Source organism: Apodemus sylvaticus, chromosome 1, assembly GCF_947179515.1.
Source record: "Apodemus sylvaticus chromosome 1, mApoSyl1.1, whole genome shotgun sequence".
NCBI lineage: Eukaryota > Metazoa > Chordata > Mammalia > Rodentia > Muridae > Apodemus > Apodemus sylvaticus.
The window spans coordinates 126462862-126469561 of NC_067472.1; positions in this window are offsets into that span (position 1 = coordinate 126462862).

Genomic DNA, 6700 nt, shown 5'->3' on the forward strand with positions numbered 1-6700 from the left:
TGCCAGCGCCATCAGCTAACAACAGCCCAGGGCTGAGCGCTGACAAACTGACAGGCATGTTGGCCCTGTGTTCGAAGTGCTTTATCTTAAAGATGAAAACATACACAGTAAGTGGTGGGAAGGTCGGCAGGAACTCACCCGGGCTTGTGAGCAGTCACAGCCTAGCAAATATAAACCCTGCAGATTAAAAATAATTCCCATCTTTTGCCGCAGGATGTCTGCTTCTCCATCTCAGGGTGGCCAGGCCCGTTGGAGGGAAGGAGGCTTAGCTGGGGCGGGTGGGTGCAGGCAGGATTTCCTTCAGCAATGAGTACTTGGGCAAAGAACACCCAGAAACAGCTCTGAGGAACTGTTTCATTTATTGGGGGGTGGAGAGGGAACAAAAGCTATTTGAACCTTTGGGAGCAGTGACTAGGGGCTATCGGCCTGAGTGTACCACTGGCAGGGACCAGGGTGCAAGAGATGCCTCATTTGCATAAAGAGGAATTCCAGGTGCTGCCGGGACTTGGCTTCGTGAAGGGTAGAGGAAGTGAAACCTGACTAGCAGGTTCTGTGATCTCCTCTGGTGGGGTAAGGGTTGGGGACACAAAGCTACATGCACCAGGACACTCAGGCCCAGGGCAGGGGAAAAGCAATCCTACTCCTGTAGATCTCAAGGCGAGATTTCCAGGGTTTGGACACACCTCTGCCTGACTCCTGCTCCAGGCCTGTTGCCCTGGGTCCCAGGGCCCCACAGCTGCACAATCTCTATCTCCTGTAGACAAGTCCTAAAGAATGTAGAGCCATTTGTGGATGAAGAAACTGAGGACTCAAAGAAGTTAGCCGACTTGCTAAGAGCCAAAGGGTAAAGAAGAAGGAATGACAAATTCATGTGTCCCTTCAGTTGCTCAGGATGCCACAGTTAGCAACAGGACACTGGGAATGGCACCTTAGGAAACTGCACATAGCTCAGGTTTGCCTGGATGACCCAGAGCCTCGCTCAGTACTGCTTAGTAATTAGAGTTTGAGAGAGGGACAAATTCTGCTTTTAAAAGAACATCCGGGGTTCTGAGACATGGCTCAGGAGTTAACAAAACTGGCTGCTCCTCTTCCATAGGACCCAGGTTTGATTTCTAGCACCCATGTGTCGACTCACAACCACCTGTAACTCCAGTTCCAGGGGATCTGAAGCCTTCTTCTGGCATGCAAAATTTTTAAGGTATGCAGACAATGAAATTGTGTTTTGGCTAGCGAGAAATTAAACTGAAGGTTCCTCTCGGTTTCCATCAGTGAGGAGAAAGGAAAGCAAGGCTCTGAGGAGCTTGGCTGCCTGGGAACTAAGAACTCATACCCGTTAGCGCTGCGGTCTTGCAGATGGAGTCTTCTGGAAGGCGCATAGAAACCAGCCAACATTCTGCTTTTTACCCTCCCTGCCCCGGCCCCAGGGCCTTCCCTCTCTGTCCCTCAAGCTTCATTTTTACTTAAGTGTGTATGGCTGGGGATGTAATTCAGTGATAGAGCATGTGCTCTATCTGTATACGAGGACCTGGGTTTGAGCTCCAATAGCACAAAAAGGAAAAACAACAACAAAAAGCTGAGAATGTGTTCTTACAGAAGCTTTCATGCTCTAGATGAGTGTTCATGAGGCACTCAGTGTTCTGTGGGATACACTGTGGCAAAACAAATGATGTGAAAGTGATTAAAGTAAGGACTGTGTGACTCGAGGGGTACATCATGAGGACGCTGTCTAATGACAGAAGCCAGGAAGGAATAACCCAGCACTTCCTTCCCTCGGTGCCTATGACTGCTAACTCTACAGTTACTGTGAGGGGATCCTGAGGGGTGAGTTTGCTGTGCGCCCAGCCTCTAATGGCACCAGGCATAGAACATGCTCAACACTGACCGCAGAGGGTGAAGCACGCGTGGGGGCCAGATACAGAAGGATGTAGAAAAGAACAGTAGGAGAGGACAGTGAAAGCAGACTGTGTGAAAGGTTTGCAGAGGTCCTGAGCAGTCGCCAGTTGGAGGGCTGCAGTTTGCCCCGGGTTTCCTAGCAACCAGAGCAAAAAAAGAAACACAATCAGTTGTAACATTCACTGTGCCCATAAGATTAGAACAGAGCAGTTGCTTAGAAAAACTCTTCCCTCAGTCTTAAGGGAACATTCCTACAGTACATGTGGGCTCCTGTTCTAGACAGCAGGCGTGCAGTACAGCCTCAGGAGGCAGGTGATTGGCATTTCGCCAAGTGTCACTCAGGAGACTTGAGTGGTCAAAGCGATTCAATGAAGGTAAGAACTCTCCTGACCACTCGGACTTGGCTCAGAGGGAGATTCTATAAAATCTGGGGACAGTGAGGTTTGGAAGACCCTTTCCCAGCAGCCTTACCATCCACCACTTCCAGTTAAGAACGGGACAGACACCACCACCTGACTAGGGCACTCTCCTGCTTTAGGAGTCACCTTCCCAACAGAGCATGCTGGTAAGTTTCTCCTTGCAAAGCATTTGCCATGCAAGCTTGGAGAAGTGAATTTAATCCCATAACGGTGGAGGCCTTGCACCGCGATGTGCACTTGTAATTTCAATGAGGAGAGACAGGCTGACCCCTGGGGCTCGCTGCCCAGCTGTCTTAGGCGCTATTCTAGTGCTGTGTGAGGAGACATGGCGGCATGCAGCAGACATGGTGCTGAGGGCAGCTGAGAGGAGAACTCCAGGAAGAGGGCGACTCTGGGCCTGGCCTGGGCTTTTGAGATGTCAGAGCCCACCCAAAGTGACACAAGGTTTCACTCCAACCTCCTTCCAACCAGGTTACACGTCCTCCCTCTTAAATAGTGTCACTCTCTGATAATCAAGCACTCAGTGTATGAGTTTATGGGGCAATTCTTGTTGAAACCCCCACACCAGCCAGTCGAGCCTAATCAGCAAAGTCCAGGCCAGGAAGAGACCCTTGAAGTTGTGGCAGCTGGCAAGCAAGAAAGAAAATGTTCCATGCTTTTTAGATACTTTGACACTCTGAATGAAAACGGTGAGTCCGGCTAAAGCCCTATATCAAAGCCCAAAGCTTCAGTAGTGTTCAGGCTGTCCCTGAGGCATGGGCAAGAAGACTTCACCAAGCTTTGCATTAGAAAGAACTGGACTGGAGCAGGGCTTAAAAACTAAGCTACTTAAAAACAAAAACAAAAAAACAAAATGAGATTGATAGGCCACAAAGTCTGGAGGGTAGGCAGAAGGCTATGGCGACTGTCAGGGTGGGGACAGTAAGCCACACCACTGGACACCAGGCTTGGCAGCATAGCCTATTCCTCCCAGTGAGACACCAGCACAGATAAGCTGAGGGCTGTTAGTGGGTCTCGTTTCGGGAGTCCAAGCTCTTAGAACCTAGCTATGACTGATGAGGAAACTCCCAGTAGCCATGAGAAGAGGCCTGGCTGACACCCATAGACATTCCCAGCAAGTAGGCAGCATTTGTAACCTTCTAACCAACCCAACACTGACATCACCTGAAGGTAAATTTTCATAATCATTACAGATTGCAAAGCTTTGGTGTACCACAATTCCTAAAGCACGGAATTGTGGGTATTTTGTTATACCACAGTGGGCAGTGATGAGGAACCTAAACCTGACCTATCCGATGCTTCCCATGGGAGAGGACGAGTAGGCCTAGGGTCAGAGTCCTCAAACGCAGAGAAGGAGGTAGGTCTCGGTGGTCTTTCAGGAATAGGGCTGGGCATGCCTGTCCTCTTCCCTGCAAGACTAGGAAATGGCCTGAAGTAATGGCTTCCTGTTTCCTATCAGAATCTGTAAAGAAATAGGTAATCTGCCAAGGGAGTGTTTAGAGGAGGGTGAAGGGACCCCAGCCTGAAGGGCTGAAGTGCCCTACCCCTTAGAACAAGGCCCGCTTGCTTGGTGCTCAGTACTCTATGCTTGGTACTCAGTACTCTATGCTTGGTACTCAGTACTCCATGCTTGGTACTTAGTACTCCATGCTTGGTACTCAGTACTCTATGCTTGGTACTCAGTACTCTATGTTTGGTACTCAGTACTCTATGCTTGGTACTTAGTGCTCCATGCTTGGTACTCAGTACTCCATGTGCCTCCCTAGGCCTACCACTACTTCTCAGTTCTACATTCTTTTAGATCCTGCCTGCTTACACAAAACTCTCTGCTGATCTGTCAGCTAAAGAAGGCCTGTTGAGCAACCTACACACCTGCAAAAACACGAAAGTGCATACTGACCACCACAGTCCTTTATTCATAAATGTAAGCAAAACCCAAGGATTTCTAAATACATCGGGAAAACCAACAGCACAGAAGACAGGTCCAAAAAGAACCAACTAGGAGGCCTGCCTTGGAGGAAACAGGCAACTTAAAGAAGAGTGTACTCCAGCGCTAGGAGTGGATCTGAGGTATCTTAAAAGCAAGGAGAGGAAATTACTGTGGGAAAGGAACAAAAAACCAACAAAGCAGTTGGTCCAGGAATCTCCGGATGTAAGAAGAACAAAGGGCCAGAAGTATTAACGAGGGAGAAAACTAGAGATCCATCAACTGTGTGATTAGGAAAAGACCAGACGTTCCCCCTCCCGACCCCCCATGCCCTTCCCAGTCTGAGACTGTAGATGTGCACAACCATGCCTAGTTGAACACTTAAGTTCATGAGTTCTTAAGACTGAAAAATCTCACTGAATAGATTAGGAAAAAATAGAATAACTCCCCCTCCCAGCATGCCTCTCAACCTGGTCTGCTCGAGTCTGTCCTGCACAGATCTACCCGTCACTAGCATGCTGCATACTTTTCTCATGCATTGCACATATTAGCTATGCCCTATCTCCCCCACAGTTCCGCCAGCTCCAGGAAAACAGGGACGGTTGCCTGATTGATTCGCTAACAAACTGTGCCTAGACTCAAAGATGCAGCAAAGATTTATTGAATTAAATTAAACCTGGGTACCTGGGTGCAAAGAGCAATGTCTTATAAGTCCAGTTATAAGAAGGGAATTAGGAAAAATGTGGCATTTCCTTCAAGAGATCAGAAAGCAGAGCTGTCCCCAACACAAAGCTTCAGCTCCTAGAAAACAGAGTTAGCAAGTTAGGGGTCATTGGTCCTAGAAACTCTGCCAAAACAGTTACTTGTCAAGTGCTAAAGAATATACCCTTTTCAAACATGATATAACACAGGATATTTACTACCCATACCCCCTAGGTAGGAGAATTAGTCAATACTATTCAGTAAAAATCAAAGGAGGTCCAATGATGTGACTTTTCCCACTTATAAATGTCCTCTGGCTCCACTCACACTAACTCCAGAGTCTGTTCCCCACCCTCCCCCACAGAGGCAGTGGCTTTCCCCTCACAGACAGCCATTCCTAGATTGCTGAACTACAGAACTTCATGATGCCGATTAATGTGATGGCCGAGAATGGCTTACTTACAAAAATAAGACTTTAATGGTGAAATTAATGAATGAACAGCTGAGTAACAAAGCTACAGCCGTGGTGAATACTTCCACACAGGAAATACTCACGCGTGAATATCAAGGGGTCAGAGGTGGAGGCAGGATGTGGAATAGCCCAGCGGACACCATTTCTGTCACTGACTGGCTTGTTAGCAAGCATTTTGAAGAGCTGATGGCTTTTGCTACTTCTCACAAACTGTACGTAAAGGTTAAAGTGTCACGTCACAGCCCACCTCCCTCTGGAGCCTGATGTGCTCAAAGCTGGGCCCTCAACTGCAGGAGCAGTTGGAAGGCGACTGGCCATGAGGGCCACTTAGCCACAGTTAAGTTGACTTCATACTGAAAGGTTGCTAGGGGTGGGGCCTGGCTGGAGAACATAGTTACCTAAGTGCATATTTTAGGGCATATTTTGTCTGGACCCCTGGATTCTCTCAGGGCCTCTAGTTTAACACAGGGGCAGCCATTTTCCTCCTCCATGTCCTCCTGATGTTCTGCCTCAGACACAGAAGCAGCAGAACCCAGTGATCAGGGACAGAGACCTATGAAACATAACCTTAAGTAGATCTTCCGCCCAGCAGGCTCACGGTCTCAGGCTTCATGTCTGGGATGAAAGCTGTTTCACACACCCTATGGCGGGATCCTGAATAACAGACAACCAGACAGTATAAGTTCTGGGTCTTGGGTGCTAGCTGTCTGTCACAAATGCTCTTCCTTCAGTAGTTCACCATCTCCTTGATCCTAGCGTGGGCAAGACAAGCCTATAGTCAGGAAGTAGAAAGGAGAAGTGAGAAAGAAAACACAGCACGGAGATAACAAACCACACCCACCACAACCCCAGTGCTGGAGAGCTGAGTGAACTCTACCCTAGTTGTCGGATTTAATGACAATGTCCCCAAAGAACTTTTCTGCACTCACTGGATACTTCCTGTGCTAGGCATTGTGGGTAAGTTACCAACTCATTCACAGTCTACAAGGGAGTTAGAGACATCACTCACCACAATCACAGGTGGGTTGAGATTGAGGGCCCCACAGCAAGGGAAGTGTGAGGGACACGAGATCTTCCTTACCTGTTGCTAGGTTCATGGCAGAGACACCTAAAGTAAAAGATGAATGATCAAGAGAAAATCATATGAGTGGATTTGTAACTTTTCTACGCCACCACAGCCTTCAGAAATGAAGGCTTGCAAAGCACAGACTGTGTGTTTACTGACGTGCAATTTGATAAAAGTGTATATCATGGGAAATAAAACTGAACAAAGGCAGCAATCACAGG